This window comes from Aptenodytes forsteri, unplaced genomic scaffold (genome assembly GCF_000699145.1).
Source record: "Aptenodytes forsteri isolate BGI_AS27 unplaced genomic scaffold, ASM69914v1 Scaffold412, whole genome shotgun sequence".
Classification (NCBI taxonomy): domain Eukaryota; kingdom Metazoa; phylum Chordata; class Aves; order Sphenisciformes; family Spheniscidae; genus Aptenodytes; species Aptenodytes forsteri.
In genome coordinates this window covers 1205034-1227188 of record NW_008794266.1, presented here as the reverse complement: position 1 = coordinate 1227188, position 22155 = coordinate 1205034, and positions in this window count along the sequence as shown.

Genomic DNA, 22155 nt, shown 5'->3' with positions numbered 1-22155 from the left:
CACCGGGGACCAGCACTGGGAACCTGAGCACAACACTTCATTTGTGGTCTGCTGGCTTCTTCTCCACATTTTTTGTTTCTCTTGTCTATTCAGCCTGTAATCTTTTCAAAGGCTGGGACTGTCTCTGACTGTCTAGACACACAGGACCTATTACAATGGGACATTGATTTCTGATGGGGTCTCCATCTGCTTACTGTATTGCAGTAAAGACTGCTAACTTTAAAAGAGCTATATTTCAGCATCAGGGTTCAGCAATAAAGAACATTCGGACTTTATTACAAAGTTAAATAATGCCTCATACTAATGAACAGAGAAATAATTTATTTCAAAATCACAGAAGTTTGTAGGTTAAAGGTAAATTATGTGGCTTTCATGCTTGGCTAATGATGTATGCTCTTACTTTCTTTCTCTGCTATCTGCTGAAGCCAACTGAAATGTCTCACAAGTTGCTTAGTTTTTTTGTGCAATATCTGTGGTACATATTGTTAGTTCTAGCACTTTTCTTTTGTTTTTCTCATCACTGCAGCCTCTGAATATCTCTAAACAGCTCAAGAATTTACCCATGGTGCATAGATGTTATTGCACCCATTTTACAGGCAGAAATATAGAGGCATGAAGTGATCCATAGACATGTAAAAATATGTTACTCTTCTAGGAAGAGAAATCCAGAGGCCCCGTCTAATACTTTAATCATGAGTCTAGCCTTTCTACAGTACAAGATTTTATTGCAAAGCCTCAAGGAAGTCTCTCAAGATAGCTAATGTCTCCTTGATGTATGAAAAATATGAAGTGTGATTCCTGCCAAGATTATTTTTTTAAGTTGACAAAACCATTGCCATCTCAAAACAATTCTCAGAATTGCATCTTTTGTCTGATTTTTCACATCCTTTGCTTCTGCTTATACAGACAGCAAGAAGATTTTGAGAAGGTGCAGCTTCCTTTAAAAATATTCTTTCTCCCCCACTAATGTGGCCACCTAATAGAGCAAAGGAGAGATACAGGTCAGTGAGAATGATTGGCACAGGGTAGCTTAGTAGCAAGAGATAGCCCTCTGTCTCTTTATAGGATAACAGCTGCAATACCGTCACAGGCTCCGAGAAGACAGAAATAATGTGTCTGTGGTCAATTGTTCAGCCTTGGCAAGTGACCCTGGAGATTCAGTGTTAGCAGCTATTGATACCAAGAGCAATGCTTTCTTCCTGCTTTTGTAATAGTACACTTTGGATTACCCAGTGTGCTCTGCAATTTTGCTTTTGAAACATGCTCGGCTCACCAGTCATCCCAACCTAGAGAAAAAAAATCAGCAAAGGCTGCTATGCAGAGCAGCATTTGAATAGCCAACAGCCAATATGCCAGCACAACAGTTCTGCATTGAACTGATTGCTAGATACGAATTTGCCTTTCAGGGAGAGCTTCCCAAACGAGGGAAATCCAGAAGCTGGCTTTTGAGAGTGAAATTCCCTGGGAATTCAGCATACGGTTTTGCCTGGCAACGTTCCCACCCAAGAACCAACAAAAAGCAACTGGCTCTAATCCTTCTCCTTATGTATTTTGGCAGCTTTCTTCCATTTAAAAAGAAAAGAAAAATAAAAGTCCATCTTGCTCCCATATTGGAAGAAGTCCAAGATACACACATTGGAAGTACAGGAACTGGCATTTAAAGTCCTCCTGACACTTTTTATGCTGGGTCTTTGATCACACAGAAAAAGGCAGTTTATTTTTGCCTTTTACGGCCTTAAAACAAAAAGTTGCTCTTGGAAGCTTTCTGTAATACAATTTCGTGTTCAGCATTCCTGATAAAACTGTTCTAAATAGTGCCATAAACCAACAAACATCCCAATAATCCCGATTCTGGCCTCCCCTATGTCTCTTCTGAACCCTGAACTTCGTGATGATTAAAATAAATTTGAGATCAAGACTGGGCCTTTCTTTTTGTTTTGTCATTTGTGTGACCATTCTTCTAAGATGATTTTTTTAAAAAACCAGCAACTGTTTGGGAGTTCAGGACTAAACTGAGATACAAACACACATGCTTTTAATGTCATAAGTGCTATTGCTTTTCAGATAAGATGAGATCTGAGATAAAGCTGTGGGGAAGATATAGTGTGAGATGATGGCAAAAAGCCATTTATGCCACTTCTGCTGCCCTTCAGGCATGCTGCATGCAGACAGGCGTATCAGAAAATCTGATCCAAGATTTTTATAAACTCTGCTGCTATGTCCAGATCCGCTCTAAGTGATGTGTTGTCTCTATCAGGCATTTAGTCATGCAGAGTATTAGCTCCTACTATTTGTAGAGAACTTGTGTTCACTAGGACACTTTGACCTTTATATGGGAACAAAACCAAGAGATTGCAGTTGTCCAAGTGATTTATAGTAAAGATGTTATGAATTGACATTTAAAATAGGTATCGTTCTTGTGTAGCAGATATCAGGCCTTGTATTTAATCAGATATCACATCTTAATTTAGCTGTTAGGGAAAAGTCACATCTTACCAACACAAAATAATCTTGTTTATCCCAGGAGTGTTTTTAGAACAGAAACCAACAAATAAACCTAGAAAGTCAATACTACGATGGTCAGCTTAAAAGGTCAGATCCTCAGGTGTTGTGATGACCTAGAATCAGTAAAAAATCTGATTTACACCTACAGAGTGCCTAGTGAGTGTGGAATTTGAAAACTCTGGAATATGACAAATTAGAACTAGAAAACACTGAAGAGAAAGGTGTGCCCTACCAGGTATACTAGACAAGAATCACCAGAGCAAAATTCAGTGCTCCCTTTAAATGGTAACTGCCAGCACATGAGGTCTGAGATCTTGTCTAGCAGATTTTGATACTCAGACAAGAAAAGCTAAGCTGGATAGATAAACCATGGTCATTTCTGCCAGCATCTCTAACTGGGTTGTGTATTCTTTTCTATGCTGGTGCGTCCTTGCCGATGGAGCTGGCATTGGTCAAGCAGTTCAGTAGACAGAGGAGGCCCACATTTTGACTTTCACTATGTTGCTATGTTGTTGTTAGGGACGTAATTTTTGTTAGATGAAGGACAGCTGGGCAGGTGCGATGAAAAAAAGGTGTAACTGATAGAAGTAACAGACCTAAACTTACATGAGGATATTTTCTCGGCATCTTGCTATGAGAATCAATGAGCAAAAGCTTGGAGCAGTCCACAGGCTGGTAAAGGTCCAATGGCCTGGAAGATGCTCTCCTCCTTATCAACCTAATCCACCTCTGCCCAAAGTGGGGGACAGCACAACTCTGCCTGAGGGGACACCTGCCCATGGAGGACCTCCAGGGATGCCTGGGACCAAGCTCACATGGCTGAAGCCACCATGCTCAGCACCCTGCTCCTCCCAACCGCTAAGAGCCCTGCTCCTGTCTGTAGGGAATGGGGAAATAGAGATAACTGCTTTTCTACATGTAACTGTAGCGTTCTCTGCACTATTGACCACTGTTTCACTGAGGCAGTAAATGCTCAAACTCCTTCACTTGGATCCTATTATTGTGTAGTAATTAAAGTGTGTGTTTTGTCTTTCCTGACTTAAACTACAACATGAGGATGAAGGCAATAGAATAAAATGAACTGCCAGCAAATACCCCAATTCATACCACCACATAGCTTGGTTGACAGCAGCATTTCACACCTCTAGTGGAGATCTCACCGAGCATGGCCTGAGGACACCATGCAATAATTTTGCTGTTTCATTTGCCTGGTCATAGAAGCAGATGTGTGTGTTGAAAGTTGCAAGAGGTTGGGACTGTTCTGGGGTGCATTTGCACCACAAAGTACAGTGTAATATTAAGTCTAACCTTAGCAACACCCCACTCCGGTTGAGCTAATCATCAGAGAAGTACACGCAAAGCCTGCAGTCTGCACAAAGATGAGTTTGCAGGCAGGAATAGCATGGGACATGGCACACCCCTGCAGATAACCCCTGTCCTGGATGACGGAGCTGGTGCGGTATACAAATGAGGGGACACTGCTGTTGAAGGATAGTCTGGAGTGGCGCCTTCTTAGGGCACTGTGCTACCAATACAGCCAATGAACTGCCCCAGCAGAAAACAAGGGGTCCTACCACCTGAAATTCCTGGCAGCATCCTTCATTTGCACTGTACGTGCAGGTTTCCTTTGTGGTTTCCTCTTCCTCAGTAATGTTTTACTTCCTGCAGGTTTAACTGAGTTCTGCATGTTTTCTTCAGCCATTTCACGTGCCAGACTTACGGGTTTAAAGTGGTTTGGATCCAAATGAAGCAGCAAAGAAATGAAGTTCAGAGCAAAGGTGCAACATTTTGAACTGGAGTTCTTTTGTTCTTCTGATCTACTGTATTAAAACTTGCTGAAAACTGATCCCAGTGTCCCAGAGTTGTAAGGATCAAAGCCTTAGAAAGCCCATAGATCATTGCTGAAAGAGCAGTGACTCTTTTCAGGCTGATGAGGCCTAGGTACAGCTCAGCTTCTGTCTTGTCCTGTAGGGCAGGGAGCTCTTCTTATGAGGTAGCACTGAATCAAGCAGGAGTTGTTCTTTCATTCTCCCCTTGGGAATAAGTAAACAAATGAACAGTGAGGTTGTTCAGGTCAAGAGACAGCAAGTCTGTTTACATTCCAGCAGATGTCCAGGTGAACAGATAGCAAAAGACTAATGACATCTTAGGTGTGATCCAGTCTAGATCTCTAAGTATGCTGTGCAGTTTGGAGAGGGAAGAATTCCCAACCTGGAAAGAAAAAAGTATCTGCTTCTACCCAGTGGTACTGGTTTTCCAAAGAGCAGGCTGTTTTGATTGTAATTCTGATCCCAAACCTGCTGACTTCTCTGTCCGCTACGTATTCTGTTCTATAATAAAATATTTTTAATAAAACAGCATTGCACAAATAGCATGTTCTGAGATCTGATCCTGTCCTTCTCCATTTGGCTTGTGCTGGCTTTCATACTCTGCAGCATCCAGGAATGCCCTGAAATGTTGGTTTCACCGCACAGCAAGTGCAGGTCTAACTACACTGAAACAGCACAACTGTTTCAGTGACTGACTTGGACTGAACTCTGGTTTCACTTCTGCAGGTGCAAATCTGGAAGTTGCATCTGTCTAGCAAAATGTGGCTGCAGAATAAGCTCAAGCACCCCGGAATAGATTGTGTGGTATTGCTTTCTAACCACATGCCAGTGGTAATGGAATCATATTTCACAGTATTTGTCGAAGTAACATGTTCAGCAGAACTTTTCATAGGCATCAGAGATTGTATATTTAGAGGAAAACACTTCTTGAACAGTAGCCAGTAGTGAAGATTCAGCTGCTTTTTACATCAAGTACAAAACCACTATGGGGGAAGTCAGCAGGCTCTCCAGGGCATCAGTACACTTCATTGAATGTGCAGTACCTGGATAATCAAACCCAAGACCTGCAATTTCTTCTCTAGTCCTCTGCACTGTTCTTGCCTGACACTGGTCTCTTATTCAGAAACTGTTTGTCAGGGCTCTGACCGGTGCCCTTTCTCCATCCTTGCTGGACAGGTGTTGATGTGCTGCTTACTTTCAGTTGCCTGCTACCAAAAATTTTCTGCTTCCGTGGAAGGGGCAGCAGGAGGGGGCATGTGTCTTTGTCTCAGCTGCTACCGCTCACAGCCCAGCATGTTTACTGGCAGGCAAAGCTAAAACCCTGACCGAGAACAGAAGAGCGGAGGCAAAGACATATGCTCTGGTCTCCGTCTCCCATAATGTGGGCAGTAACCACCTGTAGAGAAATCAAATTCTAGCCCTTTCAGTTATGGAGAAATTCTCTGAGACATGAAGGAGACATTAATCAACACAACAGTGCCTGCTTCACCTGCCAGAGGTCCTAAGACAGGGAATTAAGATAAATTTCCATTTACTCAGTGGTGTAATAGCCCAAAGCTACCAGTTCCCCAAGGGTCACAAGTTACCATGCTCTGTGTTGAAGGCCTGTTTGGATGCTTTTACCTGCAGTGAATGCAAGGTAATACAAAGTACCCTATGTCAGAAGAAAAGTGAGCAATTTCATTTGCTGCGAAATGCCACAGAAAGCGCATACATACTGACAACTGGTGCAGAGTAGCAGACGTGTGATATCCGTTGTATGACCAATGTTGACAATCTCATGAGCCTGCATTTTTTTTAAAAAGAGAAATAATCACATTCTGAAAATCTGCATAATTTAGAACCTCCGCTGGATTTGGTTTGGTATGTAGTAAAGTTGGCTCACCATAAAAAAAGATGTCTCCTATTTTAGACAGCTACAGTTGTTGAAGGTCTGGATGGAGTACAAGAGAGTTGCTTAGCATCCAGGTGGGTCCCATGCTATCATATGTCTGATTCTGCATGCTTTTCCTCCTGGAAGACAAGGAGGAATCTGGTACACCATTTCTCTAGGAAGAGAGCTATAAGGAATAGAACTGTAAGTGCTGTGCCATGAACAGTCCTTTTTCCCTTGCTTAATAAGAGCTCCCCTCTTTCCCCATCTCACACACACAGAGAACCTGTGCTTTACACCCTGGCACTTGTGATGTCTTGAAGTCAAAACAGAAGCTGCCAGAACTTAGAGTTTTGGAGTCCTGACCCCTTGGTAATGAAAGAGTGGATGTTCATGAATCAGCATGGGATCACCTAACTATGCCCTTTGCTTTTCCTACTTGTTTACTTTTTTCCACAAAATACTACCCACTTAATTCGCAAGTTGAAGTAAGAATTGATTCCCTGATGTGTCTGATAGAGCCACACTCAGTATGGAAATGCCTGGATGTGTCTTACTCAACTGGTATAGATTTTGCAGGGATTTTACTCTTAGCTAACTGCCACAGAGCAGGAGCAGTCAGAGCACTGGACACTGCTGCTCGATGAGAGATGGCAGCTTCCAGCTCAGGAGCGATAACTTCTTATAGCCATTGCAGCTTGGTTGCTCAAAACCTTTTGGTGAAATCCACACCATGGACAGAAATGTCAGAAAAAACACTGCACTTGTTTTGTCTCACCTCCCATGTAAATCATACTTCAATTTGCCCTTGCTGCTAACAATCGGTTGGATGGCCCCACCAGCGAGGTAAAGCAGAGGCCTTCCCTAAGTCGTTCCCAGCTTTATAGGCACCAGTGGCTGGAACAAATGTCCTGGGATACACTTACACCGCTAGGTCCCAGTTTGGTGATGTTCTCATGTTCTGGATGTCCTGTACTTATTTTTGGTAGGAGGCTCATTCATAGGATGTACTGTGCTCCAAGAGAATTCATTCTAGCCCCTCGCCCTGCGCCTCCTCATGAGGTTTAGCCATGCTATTTTCACAGTGGATTTCTTCATTTCAGTGGCTGTAAAAAGGAAGGAGCTGAGTATAGCAATTTCAGGCAAAGGACCCTTTGTGGAGTTCCAGAAAGCTTTTTCAAGTGAGGCTATCTTAATGATCTCTTCACTGTCTTAACAATCTTTTTGGTTTTGTACACTTGTAGATCTACCTTTTGTTGGGATTGCAATCTTGGCAGCTGTCGGTGAACTCCTCAATAGCTCTCCTTCCAGTTCAGCCAGGGTGCTTAAAAGCTCAAGAATTTGGCTTCTTTCCTGCAGCTCAACACAAGGTGACAAACTCTAACTGGGAAGGACAGGGCTCTGCACTGGAGCCTTATTATAGGTGTTAGAGTAGCCACAGAGCTACTACTTGAGAGCAGGTGCCAGTTGCCACACAAGCATCTGATAAGAAGCACCTCCTGCACATAGACCTTCACAGCCTACACCAACGCGGCTTGCCCAAGGAGGAAGCGCCTTGCCCAAAGCCGTGCAGACGAGGCCACGTCACCTCTGCAGGCCAGCGCTGCCGCTGTCAGGACACCTCTCTGAATTCCAGATGTGAATCCTCTAAACTTGCCTTTGTTATTTTTGCTGTGGTGCAGCTCCAGGGCCTGGCCTCATGTTTGTTTTCTTTTTTTCCTGTGGAAATTCCTGAAAGTCTTCCAAGAGGTTAGCAAAGTGTTATCTTGCAGAACTGCCAGCATACCAGGTAGAGAAAACCTTACGAGATCAAACAGCCCTTAGAGCTTCCTGCCGGCAGCTGCTTCTGAGAGCAGCTTGTAAAACTCAGTGCTGATGACTGTGAACATGACCCCTGGTCTTGCTTTGGTCTCAGTCCAACACTAGAATCGTCACCTACACCTAATCCAGACCCAGCCTGACGTTTGCAGAGTACCCCAGTCTTCTCATCTGTACAGCATGCTAATCAGGGTGCATATAAAGGGGCAAGAAATTGTTAACATTTTTGAAGAACAGTTCCCCCTGCCTTTTTTTTTTTTTTCTCCTTGAAATTAGATTAGTAATTCCCTTCAGGATTTCAGAATGTGAAAGCTTGGATCAGCCCTAACACTCACACATCATAATATATTTTATGTCCTTATTTAGGGCCAAACACTGATCCATGTGCTCAGTTTTCAGACAGACTGCTTATTCCTTGGCATAGCCTCTCTGTTTCACAAGTACCCAGGCAGAGCAGCCTGTCAGCCAGAACCTGGCACTCCTGTAGGCAATAAAGATGAAGAGGGGAGAGAAATTTGATTTCGTGATCACCAGTGCTGCAGGCAGCTCGGCAGAGCCAGCTTGGAAGAGAAGGAGCAAATGAGCAAGAGCCAGAATAGGGGCAAGAGCTGATAATTTTCTTCCCTGGGGTGAAGGCGGGGAAAAATAAAGTCAGCTCATGACTCTGACTAACAGGCAGTGTAATTCAGCGTTGCTTCTTACTACAGGCTATTAGCAACACCTTCCTACATATGCATGTATTTAACACTGATTGGTCCTGAAGGTCATTAATTCTGGTGTCCTCCTGTCCCATTCACAGCAAGCCAAATCCTCACTGGCAGAAATTGTGAGTTCCTCTTGATCCTCCCACTTGATCACTGGAATTGCTGATGCAGATAAGAAAGAATAATACTCATACCACTTCTCCCAGTGGGAAGTTCAGCAAAGAGCTTCCCTCCATATTTGAGGCAGTTCCCATAACCAATTCCCTTTGCTGTATTTAGGCACTTCCTCATTTTGTTTTTATTCACTGTGGTATTAGAAGCTCATATTCCACTTTTTAAAATAAAAGGGAAACTTTAAAATGATGCTGTCCCCTCATTGATGCAACATTGCTAGGTTTGAGGCTTTCTCTTTTTGCCCGTTTATTTTGCAGCCCTCAAAGAGGAAGCATGTGGGAGCCATCCTGGCCTCCAGAGCAGCCAGTCTGACACCCAGAGATGCACCAGAGGAACAAGTCCTCTCTGCTGCTTTTTCCCTGCCGGTAAGGGGACTCATTACTGCTGGCCTTTAACTTGAGGAAATCTTACTTCCTCCAGCCTGACAAGCAAATAGAAGAGTCAGAGCACTGGCCTCTTCCTCTCTGGTTCCTGCAACAACATCGTCTTCCTTCTGAGGCCCCCAGGTCCACCCTTGCTGCTGTGAAGGAGCCTTTGTCACACGTTAAACCCCACAAGTGTCAAGTCTGAGCATTGTTCAAATGATGTCTCCATTTCCCTTTGCCCCGCTTCCACCCACCTTTTTGCCTCTGTCCTCCTCCAGGTTTGCCTCATTTCCTTTTCCTTTTCCTGCACCAAGCACCCATTAAACTGGAGCAGAAAAGGAAAAGAGGTGTCTTGTACAAATAGGCATGGAGGTGGGTCATAACCATTGAAAAAGCGGTTAAGTAACACAGCAGCACTCTTATGGGGCTTTCCTCTTCCAAGCGCTGTGATTTTTCAGCTGGGGTGTAGTCAGGTTATAAATTTGCTATTAGACATGTTCATGGCAGTGTAAGCGATCAACAAATTAGCACCATTTAATTTCTTTTCATTGCATCTGTTGGGCACCATCCCATTTTCAGAAAAAAGAGCTGGTTTTTCTTTTTTTTTTTTTTCTTTTTAAATCTTTGAGTGCTCCAAGGAATACAGCAGTACCGCATCAGAGCTCTGGCACCATGCCACGCAGACCACACGGGGAGAAGAGGTCAGGGTGGGGCGAACGCCGAATTCGTGCACAGTGCCAGATGAGGCTGATTAGGAAGTGTATTGGCAGAGCTTGCCCCTGCGCCCTGCTTGCGGGCCCCCAACTCCTGTGCCTATGAGCCCAGTCGACTCTTTCCAGCCCCCTTAGCAAGCAGAGGGCTCCTCGCCCTGGCAAGCGGGACAGCTGGGACGGTGGCCTTCACCAAGCCGTTAGGCAGCTCCACGCTGGAAGCAGCTGTGGCGGTCCGAGCCAGCACATTGCCTCTGCATGACCAGATCTGGTAGCTGTTCGTAGGTGGCCTGCCAAGCGCCTCCAGACGGGAGGGCATGAGTCATCAACTCCCATGCAACAAAACGATGAGCTCCAACTGGTGGCCATGGCAGGAGGGTGCCCCAGTGGATCCTGACTAGGATTATGCCAGATTACACCCTTTCGTTCTCCATCTTTGCTGCCTCGCTGTAGAAATTGTCTGAACTTTGTACATTTTTTCTTATTTTAATGCATCAAAGTGATTTCTTTCTGTTTGTAGCAGAATAGCTCTGATTTTCATCTCTGTAACAAAGGTCAAAATCAGACCTGCCCTTGCAAAGTTCCTCAAGGATTTTAGTTTATCTTTTACAGCTGTTGGACATTTTGTCAACTTTTAAGCATGTCCCAGTGTGTCTTCTTTGATTGCATGTCTTGCTGGTTGACACTGGTCAAACCAAGATGAAAAACAGAGGCTTTGGCTTTGAAAAAGCTATATGGTTGAGTGAGCAGGAGTCTGGTAAAATTTAATTTACTCTACTGGGTTACCTTCTTTATTTGTATTTAAGAGGCTCTTTCTCTGGTGGGTGACATTTGGCAAGTCACTTCACATGCCTTGTTCCCTCTTAAACAATATTAACCCGTCCTGTCTATTTTTAGACTCTAAGGTCTGCAAAGCAGGTGGTGTGTTCTGGTTTGTGGTTGCTCAAACCTTGTCTCCAGCTTGCATTTAAATAGTAATAACCTAGAGGTGAAAATGATCAGACAGGACCTGGGCACGGCCACAAAGTACAAATCTGCTACTTTGCCTGTGTAGGTTGTATTTTCACCATCCTGCTCTGTCCAGCAGATCTGCCAGAGACTTTCTTCCTAAACAATGAGTAAAGTAGGTACTTCTTGTGGCAAAGATTGTCAGATGGGAAGTTGTTAAAGCATTCAGAAAGAAATTATTAAAGGTGTAGTACTGCAAAGAAACGGTTTGACTTCTTTATTATAAAGCAGCTAATATTATTGGCTTAGTGCAAAGAGTGGTAGAAAATAATTTGGTTTGGGATCCTATGCTAGATATTTGCCAAAGGTGCTGAGCTGTGGTAGCAGTCTTGCAATGTGCACCCAGCAGCGAGCGGCTCTGATGTCAGGGTAACCTGGTAGTTACATGACACAAAATAGGAAGTGACCAGTACAACTGACAAAACAGTTAAACTTTTATAACACAGAAGTTATGAGATAAATTGTTTTGCTCTGGAGAAAAAAAAATAATCTTGTATGAAAGCACAGGTGAAAGAACAGTATCATTAAGCTGTGTCCCATTTAAGTGCTGTGTGGGTGGAACAGTCTAGTAACAACCTGCTGAAACGATATCTTGCACTTAAAGCACTGTCCAGATCAGCTCCTGCCTCTGCCTCTTCTTTTTTTTTTCAGTGTAAAACTAGGCAAGTTACTTAGCTACAGGCTCTCTTAATTACCCAGCCCTAGGACTGGATCAGTCTGCTAATGTCTGCCATCCTTTTCTTGCCTTTAGAGACCAGGGACTTTTATTTTATTGTGTACCTTAGGAGTCCTAGCGCTGTGGAGCCCTGAGCTTACTCATGGTTTCAGATGTTACTGTTATATAGAAGTACTGTGATTGGATTTTGTTTGTTTTTATCTTTGTGCTTAAAGCTTCTGACCCAACGCAAGCAGGGGATACTTGCATCATGTCTGTTGCTTGTATGCTGCATCAGGATAATTCAGCTGTATTAGGGAAAGATGGGTCACATTAGCACAAACTGTCAAAGTGGGAGCTTTGAAGTGGGTTTGAGAAAGGAGCTTCAGCCCAGCATCAAAGTGGACAGCAAGAGCTTAAAGGGTAAGTTTGTCAAAGAAAGAATAAAATATGGGGTTTACGCTGTCATTTTTTTCCACTGGCAGAGGTCTATTCTGTGAGCTATCACATTTTCCACAGTGTCTGACTGTATGTAATAGGAACATACCTTTCCTGCCACTTAAACCAAAAAAGGTTGGCAACCTATGAGTGCAACAGAAACACAGGAGCAACAGCATGTAGATGAAGGCAGCACTGCGCTGCAGTAGGTTGCAGAACCAAAATAGCCCCTTTTGTACCCCAGGAGGAGTAAAGAACCAGCTTTCTTCTCCTTTCTCTCCCTTCTGTCCTGTTTTCTTTGTGATGCATATTTTTATGTCTGTGGTTAAGAAAAACCCGACAAAATCAAGTCACTGAGCAGCCGTGCACCAGCAACCCTGATTTCTAAATATCACATGCTCTCTTTAGCATCTGTTTCTGTTGTAGATATTCAAGTTTTGCTGAGTGAGCTAGGAAGGGGAAGCACTCTTTTCCATGAGGGATGTGGGCAGTGCATTTTGCAAGTTGGTGAGGAGCTTTCTGAGGTTTTTTTCTGCTCAGGATGTGGAATTTCTGGTGGGGTGGTGGGAACACTAAAGGCTTGTCTAGACTGAGACAAAAGGTGTACAGTGTTAGTGCACTGAAACATATGTGTTCCAAAGTGTTGGACCTTTTAAGATCTTTCAATGCACATAACAGCTAGGAGAAAGTCCATTTTTGCTAACTTCTTTATATTTAATTGCAATTCCTGAGGTATCTGGGACTCGCATGAAAGTCACTAGATCCAGGAGTTATGCAAATTCATGAGAAATTTCAGCAAGCACCATAAAACCCCCAAAACACAGAAGGAAAATACATCAAGTACGCCAGGGTCATTGTATTTCCCAAGCCACCTGTGCGCTCCTTGGAGACTGTGAACTGGCCTCAGGTCACAGCTGCTAGATAAATTGGTGTGGTTTATGCTGGGTGGAAGTAATACTAGAGATGAAGGGATTCACCCTACACCAGCTCTGTTTGCTGTTAACGGTAGACCAGCACACTTGCCAGCTCCCAGCTTCCTCGCTGGCTAGGCTGAGCAGGATGTATGTAATTTTTAACCTGGTTTAAAAAAAAATCAAAGCTGCAATCTTTTGCCTGCTTTGCATGACATACTGACACAGAGGTGCAATTGCTTATCCAGTGGAGCCATGTTCAGCCCTAAACTAGGTACGCAGCTGCAAAGGCAGCTCAGCAACCTGCTTGAACTCACCCCAGCTGCACTTCAAAACCAGCCATTGAAGTTCAGACGGACTTGCATGCAAACTGTGGGGATGGCTTTCCACCACCTGATGGGCCCAGGAACCAGGAAGCCACAGCTGATCAATGTCCTTGTGAAGCAGAAGCTGAGAGGAGACGGCAGTGGTGTGCTGCTGTGGGAACAACAAGAAAAAGAAAGTAAGTTTGTAATGTGCAAAGAGGGTTTTCATATGCAACACAACCGAAGCGATTCCCTTCTCCACTGGACGGCAGCAGTGCTGTATCCCGTTTTGGAAACCATTCCCAGTCCACAGCACAACAGTGGAAATAATGAGAAATCTAGAAAGTGGCAGAGTGGGAGAAAGATTGTCTCTGTTGAGACTAGAATAGATTCAAGATGAACATGAGAGAAAGTTTCAAATACTTAAGAAGGAGAGGGAGAGAAAAAGAATAAATCTCCACAACTGGAGGGGTGATGGGTTCAAGCTGTGACAACAAAGCTCAGACTAGACCTGAAGGGAAACATTCCTGCAGCAGTGAGGCAGTAGGAGAGGTGGTGGGGCCTCTATCAGGGGGTGTCGTTAAGAGCAGGTTAAGCAAACCTCCACTGGGAATAATCTAGATACAGCTGAGTCCGTCTTGGGACCAGGAGGCAGACTTGATGATCTGCTGTCTGTCCTGACAGACTTGCTTGTCTTTTAGCAAGGGTGACGGCAAGAAGTGAAACATCTGGACCGTTCTAGATATGACCAGTCACGAGGCTTAGTTTGGAGGTCAATGTCAAATATCCCCTTCCCTCCCACACCAACCCCTTCTGTTGGATAGTGTTGGATATACTGCACACTGTGGGGCACACTACTGGTTTTGCACACACAGAGCTGCTTTCTCTGTTTTCTAGGGATGGATCCTCATCCTTGAATTCATCCTTGGATTCTTGGTTCACCACCACCACAGCAAGGGCTAGCTTTGTGCTGTGCCTGTGGGGCCAAGGATGTGGCCATTGTCCTTCTCTGAGTAGATGACAAAATAAGAGTAGGACTTAAATGTGTGGTGGTCTCCTCCTTCCAAATAAATATACTTTTTTTACAAACCCAGTGCTTAGGAGAGGCATTGTGGGTAATTGGTCCTTCCTTCCAAGGATGCAGATGAGCACTGCGTCCTGGGCATAAAGAGCTGGAGAGACATTTTGCACTTACGTAACCCAGGATGCAGTGACAGCAATTCCCTTGGGTTAGGAGCTGCTGTCATAAAATGGATCAGTCTCCAGAGCACGGAAAGGACTCACCAAGCTGAACACGTTCAAGCTTCTCACCGTGTCATTACGTTGGTATTTAACAGTGACTCACTAGCAGCATGGCAGTGACGGCAGCTGCATTAATGCCCGTGGCTTCTATCACCCACCAGTGCAGATATTTTTACCATTGTTATCTTGAAAATAAAGTTTGAAATATGTGAGCTCTGTCTAGAGAAGGTGTTCTCTCATTGCAGGTCTCTGCTGCAAAAAGCACACTAAGTTTCCCCGGTTTGATATACTGTGCCTATCAAATGGAGTTAATATTGCTGAATTCCCCAGTAACCCCTTAATGCTTGAGAAGCCTCTTGCAAGATTCATTTCCGCAAGCTCTGCAAGGAGGCAGGCAGGCAACAGCAGCGATGCTTATACCAATGCTGCTGATACCTTATGAAAAGGCAGACCTTACTGAAAAGCAGTGGTAGCACTTCAGTGCCTAAGCGCCGAAAGTCCTTGACGTTGTTGTTCTGCTTTCTTTCTCGCATTCCTCACTCATTCCAGCATATCACACTTCATCTAGTCAGTTCTGGAGCATGTAGACCGTGTCTCTCCTTTCTTGCTCTGAAAAGCCATTTCAGAAACTGCTTGCTCAGGCCAAAAATAACAACGAATGCCTGAGTGTCTTTCCCCAGTGAAGGGAATCATATGGAACAGCCGAGTGTGTGACACTCTGGTAGCATCACCTCTCTGATAAATCTCAGGAGTTTATGAGCTGCTGCAGCTCCACTTGTAAAATCTTTGAGGCCCTCGATGAAGCTTTGTGGTACCTCCCAACAAAGTCTGCAGCCACAACCCCCGCTTCCTCTGCAGCTCCAGCTGGGTTGAGAGCTGGCACTCAGGACTTACAACTCACCATGCGGTGGTGTCTGAACACCTCATGGGCGTGTTTCCTTAGAGGATGTGATAGTGATATGGGTTGTATCTCCTTCACTGACCTTTTGCAAATCAGGACTTGAGTTCCCTAAACCACTCAACCAGCTTCCCCTCTTTTTTCAGCACACAGCACGGGTACTTTACATTGCTGTTACTAATTCATTATGGGTCACAATCCCACCCAGAAGTGGCACTGATCCATTCTTTACCTTTTCCAGTGAAGAGCCTTTACAGCAAGACAAAAAATACAGATGAAAAGTTGGGGGGGGTTGTTTCCTTTGTTTGTTTGTTTTCTGGAAAGCAATTTAAGCAAAAGTGCACCATTTGAAAAAATACTCAGTTTTGCTGGCGCAAATCTGGTTTTGATTATCAAAATGTCAATTTTAAAGTAAAACATGTCATTTTCAATGTAAAGTCGAACAGTTTTCAGTTCTCATTCATACCAATGCAAAGTGTGGAGGGCTTTTTTTTGTTTTCCTCAACTCTTACAGAACAATGTTTAACTTTTCTTCAAAACTCTGCAAGGAAAAAAATACCTATCTCCACCACATCTATCCAGGACTGCTATAATTACAATATCAGCTGGCTTTTTGCATTTGCATGTTTACTACATTAAGAATATGATGAATAACAGTCCCCGTTCCCTATGGGAATTGTGAAGTATTATTGCAGTATGAAGTAATTAATTGGTTATTAATTAATAATAAGCCGGGTCTGGGTCCGCACGGCACAGACCCCGGGAGGAGCCACCTGGGAGCAGGGGGGCAGCTGCCCCAGAGCCCCTCCCTCTCCCCCGCCAGGGAAGCCCCACTCCCATTTTGATGCTGGGAGTGGACACCGTCCATCCTTGCTGCCTGAGCAGAGATTGAAAAAAACCCTAACCTGTAACACAGGGGCTGGGAGAGTAATCCTTCACAATAGCAGTACCAAAAAAAAGGCTGGGGGGGGGGAAGGGGAGGATGTAAAAATCAATGTTGTGCTACTTTGGTCTGCATTTTATAAGAAAAAAAAACCCACACCTGTTTACTCATGGAAGATTCTCCTTGCTTTTGCAAAAGCAACACCATCACACACTGGTGATTGGGATTGTACTGAGACAGCACGACACATGCACAACAACTGCACAGTGTTTCACTGTGTTGACAAAGATAGTAGGGAGCAAACATGCACAAGGGGAGTATCTTTGCTGCAGATAAGTTGCAGGGAGTTTTGTTTGGGAAGTCAGCAAGTCGTTTTCAGAGTGAGCCCGATTGTCCCTTGTAAATCAGTTCCCCCTCCTCATCTCGTTCTGGTCTAGAGCTAAAGAGATCCTCAGTGCTAGTGAGAATTGCATTGACCTTGAATGCGCCAAAAGATTTGAGCCTACTGTGGTGGGCTCACCTTGCCTGGCCGCCAGGTGCCCACCAAGATGCTCTATCACTCCACCTCCTCAAGTGACAGGGGGAGAAAAATATGACAAAAGGCTCATGGGTCGAGATAAGGACAGGGAGACCACTTACCAGTTACCATCATGGGCAAAACAGACTCAACTTGGAGAAATTAATTGAATTTGTTGCCAATCAAACAGAGTAGGATAATAAGAAATACGAACAAACCTAAAAACACATTCCCCCCACCCCCCCTTCTTCCCAGGCTCAGCTTCATTCCCGACTTCTTTACCTCCTCCCTGCAAGTGGCACAGGGAATGGGGGTTGTGGTCAGTTCATCATGTTGTCTCTGCCACTCCTTCCTCCTCACACTCTTCCCCTGCTCCGGTGTCAGGTCCCACCCACAGGAGACAATCCTTCATGAACTTCTCCAACATGGGTCCTCCCCACGGGCTGCAGTTCTTCACTAACTGCTCCAGTGTGGGTCCTTTCCATGGGGTGCAGTCCTTCAGGAATGGACTACTCCAGCGTAAGTCCCCTGTGGGTCCTGCCAGGAGCCTGCTCCAGCGAGGGCTCTCCATGGGCTGCAGCTTTCTTCAGGGCCCATCCACCTGCTCTGGCATGGGGTCCTCCATAGGCTGCAGGGTGGATATCTGCACCACCATGCAGGGGGACAACCCTAGTCACCATGATCTTTTCCACGGGCTGCAGGGGAATCTCTGCTCTGGTGCCTGGAGCACCGCCTCCCCCTCCTTCTTCATGACCTTGGTGTCTGCAGGGCTCTTTCTCTCACATATTCTCACTCGTCTTTCTCACAGCTGCTCTTGCACAGCAGTTTTTACCCTTTCTTAAATATGTTATCACAGAGGCGCTACCACCATCACTGATGGGCTCAGCTTTGGCCAGCAGTGGGTCCATCTTGGAGCTGGCTGGAACGGGCTGTATCCAAGATGGGCGCAGCTTCTGGTGTCTTCTCACAGAAACCATCACTGCAGCCCGCCCCTCCACCCCCCGCTACCAAAACCTTGGCACATAAACCAAATACACCTGACTTGCTTTCAGTTTCTGTGATACTTATCCTAAAGCTTCCCAAGTATAGCCAGTCTACCTTCCTACTAACACTCTTTGTCAGATGTCTCTTGGTAGGTGCTATGGCCTCCAAATTTAACCACCCATAGACAACAGTCCATTTAAAAGAAAAAGAGATGAAAAAAAAAATTCTAGTCCTATTAATTGCAGAGGGAAAAAGATTGAAAATGAAAATTCAGTTGATAATGAAAAGAAACAACCAGTGCTAATTATTAAGCTAGACATGTTAGCTGATGACGTGCCCCAGAATCTTCCAAGTCCCACTCTGTCATCCTATTTGTCTTCTTCTTGTATTTCCTGCATTGCCTACAAATGATTACTAAAAGTAGTAAACTGTCAAGAGAAAATGGGCTCAGGATATCGAGAGGCTATAAAGGAAAGAAAAAAAGTGTGAGAGTTTAAATTTCTGCTTTAGATATGATAATTCAAGATCTTTCACCAAATCAGGACAATTACAACTTTTCCTCTAAAAAAACAACAAAACGTTCAACTCACAGACTGATCAAATAGCTCAGGAAAAGACAGATGGTGTTCTCTGCCATTGTAGTTAATAATATGCTGTCAAGCCTAAAAAGAGTAAACAGCTCCAGCAGCAAGGCCAGCAAGATTTCTTCTAAACCTCTGGATGCAAAACAAAGTATGTCAGGACAAGTGCCCTGCTTTCTTTCACCAGGCTGCTTCCCAGCTGCTCCCTGTTGGGGTGCCCCCCTCGCCCCCCCGCCATGATTCACATGTAGTGAAGATGTGACCCTTTCATTGTTTTATTCCTGTTGAGCTTTTTTGGAACACGAATGCAAAGAAGCTTATCATTCCAGATTGGGAAAATAGCTTGTTTTTACCTGGACGACTCAGAAAGCCTTTAAGACACAGATGAATGACATGGCTCAATGCGATGTGGTGGGGTGTTTTTTGTGTTCATGGCCCATGTGGGCCTGCAGACCTCTTCTTTTACGTCGGTCATGGTCAACAGCACAAGGCCTACCCTGATACGCATATGTGACTTTTTGGTCAGGTGAAGAGCAAAGCCAACAAGCTTCAAAGAAGTGTCAAACAGGAAAAAAAAGCTGACATGGGGCTTCTGCTTTCCACTGAGGGGCACAACCAGTACTCACGCTCTTAAGCCTCCATGGAGACATGCTGTTTTGCCATGTTCAGCTCTTCATAGACTGTGCAAAATCCAGAGGTGTGTTCGAACGGAGTGAAGATTTAAAGGGAGGAGAATAAGTTTTGTATTCTTTTTATTTGTTTTCTGGAAATTACAGATGTATCCCCTAACCTTTATCTGTATTACCTGTATAGGTTTACACTTCTCCAGCTGTGTGCTATATCACATTGGGAACAGAGACCACAGTGGAAAGCATCTTTCTGTCCACCCATGGAGATCTGTGCTACGATGAAACCTGTAAAAGCAGTAAGTGACTGTAATGTAACCCAGGCTAGGTTAACAGGACTGAGAAACAGTTTAAAATCTAACAGGTTTAGATTAAAAGCTTTTCAGGGCAGCACGTTCCTGTTTGCTCAGGGGTGTAAAGGGCTCATCCTGGTGTTCCCATGGTATTGTTTGGGACCTTGAGGTAGTGCTGCCATAAAGATAATGGGTGGTTTTCGTTCTAGTTCTGTCCTGTTCAAACAAACAGCTAGGAAATGGGAAAAAAAAACCTAAAAAAAAAGAAAACAGAAAACCCACTGTAAATCTGTGAAGCTGTGCTGAAGTAAGGCAAGGATGAAACAGCTCTGTCAGAGCCGAAGCAAGTTCAACTGACACGCTCCTTTTGAGGCTCCCCCAGACCTAACCACATCTCCCTTTCCACCTACCGCATGGGCAGGCCTTCCCAACCACACAGCTAGAGAAAGGATGAGACAATCTGCTCCACCTCAGCTGGATGAGAAGAGCCTGCACACAGAGGAGCCTTCCTGCAGAGCAGAGAGGTGGACAGGGTTCGATAGGCCTGGCCACAAACGTACCTGAGTTTAGCAGCAGAAGGAAATTGCTTAGCAAAAATGTGCACAGCCAGACTCCAGCCTCAGTGTCTTTTTCGAGGGTTGCCTTCCCTAGAACTCCACAGGGGCTTTGCGTGGATAATTTCAGTGACCTTCAGCACAGGGCAATCCGTTAAAATCCAATGCAACGTAATGCTCCCTATGTCTTTGCTGTCCTTAAATGTACTTCCTTTCTGCTACACTTCTATTTCAGTATTTTGTTGCTAATATCTACTCAGACAGTAGCAGAATAAAAAGTGGCACTTGGAATGCACAATGAAAAAACCCAGACAAGATCCTTAAAATGGACAAACCCAACATCAGCATTAAAAATCTCTGTGGATGGAGGATCCTGCTTTTTTTGATGTGGATTTAAATAGAAAATATTTCAAATATCTGAGGGTGGGACTTCTTTTGCTACTCAAGTGACAGAACTTTGTCTCCTTGTATGTACAGATCAGATTTTCTTCCTCTGATATTTGAAGTTGCCATTGTCTCATAACCAGCCTGATTAATGCAGTAGCCTACTACCAAAATTGTATCAGCCATAATCAAAGCACCTTGAGTATCTGTCCTCTTTGCCTTTTCACAAAAGGCATGATTAAATTTCATTTCTCCTTTTTTCTCCTCTTTTGGGGGGAGTGTCCTCGAGGGAGACAGTTGGCTAAGCCTGCCGTGTGGGTAACCCTTCCTGATTTTTTTTGGTAGAAATGTCAAAGGTGTTGACACCAATCACTGTTAAATGCCCTCGTTGGTGCTTGGGAGAAGGGGGGCTGGGAGGAAAACAGTGGTGTGTAGGTCCGTGATCTGAATACTCCTGAAAGTCTGCCAGGGTAGATTCAGACATGGTGCATGGCATCCGTTTGACATGTAAAGGGCACTGAGTGTGCTGGGCCCTGCTCCCAGCTCACCTTCCCACAGCCCATGAGGGAGGGCTAAAAGGCCTGTGCCTGTTTAATGTGCACACAAGAAGCCCTAGGGGAGCTGGGGAATAAGCCTTCAAATACTCAGGGGTTTGCTGTATGGCACAGAGGAATAAACCACTCCCTGTGGTTCACCAAAATAGAAATAGAAAATGGGTGGGAATTGCAGCAAGAGATTTGAGAATGACACAGTGGGAAACAAAGGGAGAGAAAGGGCAGAAAGCACAGGAATTGATTTTTTTAAAAAAAGGGTTATGGTAGGTGTGGACCTTCCATCTCTCTACATCGGGAGAAATGTACATCGGGAGCAGTCCTGATCTGTTGAGTCTGTTGTGGGACAGGGGGACCAGAAGGTATCTGCTGGTCCTCCCTGGGCCTGTTTTTAGATTTATACAAGCCCATGGAGGTGCATATGTTTGTCAGTGCCTGTCTGTCTGGTCAGTATGGCTACGGCAGGATTAGAGCTACCCTAAACAAGTACCTCAAAACCCCTGCCAAAGCAGGAGCACCTCACCTCCCACCGAAGCCAGTCTGAGTCTCAGTGGACTGCTTTGGATGCAAGGGAAAGGGGAGCCAATCCTTAGGTCCCAAAGGAATGATTGCATATCAGAGTTTTAGGGCAGGATTATCCCTTCTGTGCACACATGGTCTGAAGCATGCTTGTAAAAGCCACAGAGAGGAACAATTTTTGAGCACTGCAGAAGGGAAGCAAGCAGACTCAAATATTAGAAATGGCTGTACACCACAGAGCTATAATAAGTCATCTGTCCCACAACCAAATGGCATGAGGAAACAGTGAAGGCAGAGCCAGGCACCAGTCTCAGTCATGACCTCAGCTCTGCAGGCACATGGAGCGAGGAGCCCACACCAGACCTCACCCCAAAGCTTGAATGCAGGAGCTTTGTGGCCAGGAAGGGGAAATGGCTGAGATCATACAAACTCCCCAAAAGGCCCATGTAAACATTTTGTTCGAGGAGGCATACACCTTGCCTGAGCCAGGAGGACTGGACTTGGCAGGCAGTAACAGCTTCCTACTGTGGATCTCTCTCTGGGATGCTCTAACATGGTGGGACAGTGGAGAAGCACCATTTCACTGCAACAAGCAAAGCAGGAGACACACAACAGCCATCCACCAGCAGCATCCAGAGCTCCACCACAAGTCTGCTCCAAGCCAGGTCTCAAAAGAAGTAAGAGGGCAAAAGTTTCTCATGCTGTCCAAGTTGGTCTCAGCACCCTCCTCACTGCAACAACTTGCTGTGAGATGAAGAATTATACCCTCAAATGATGGGAAGGGAAGGGAAGGGAAGGGAAGGGAAGGGAAGGGAAGGGAAGGGAAGG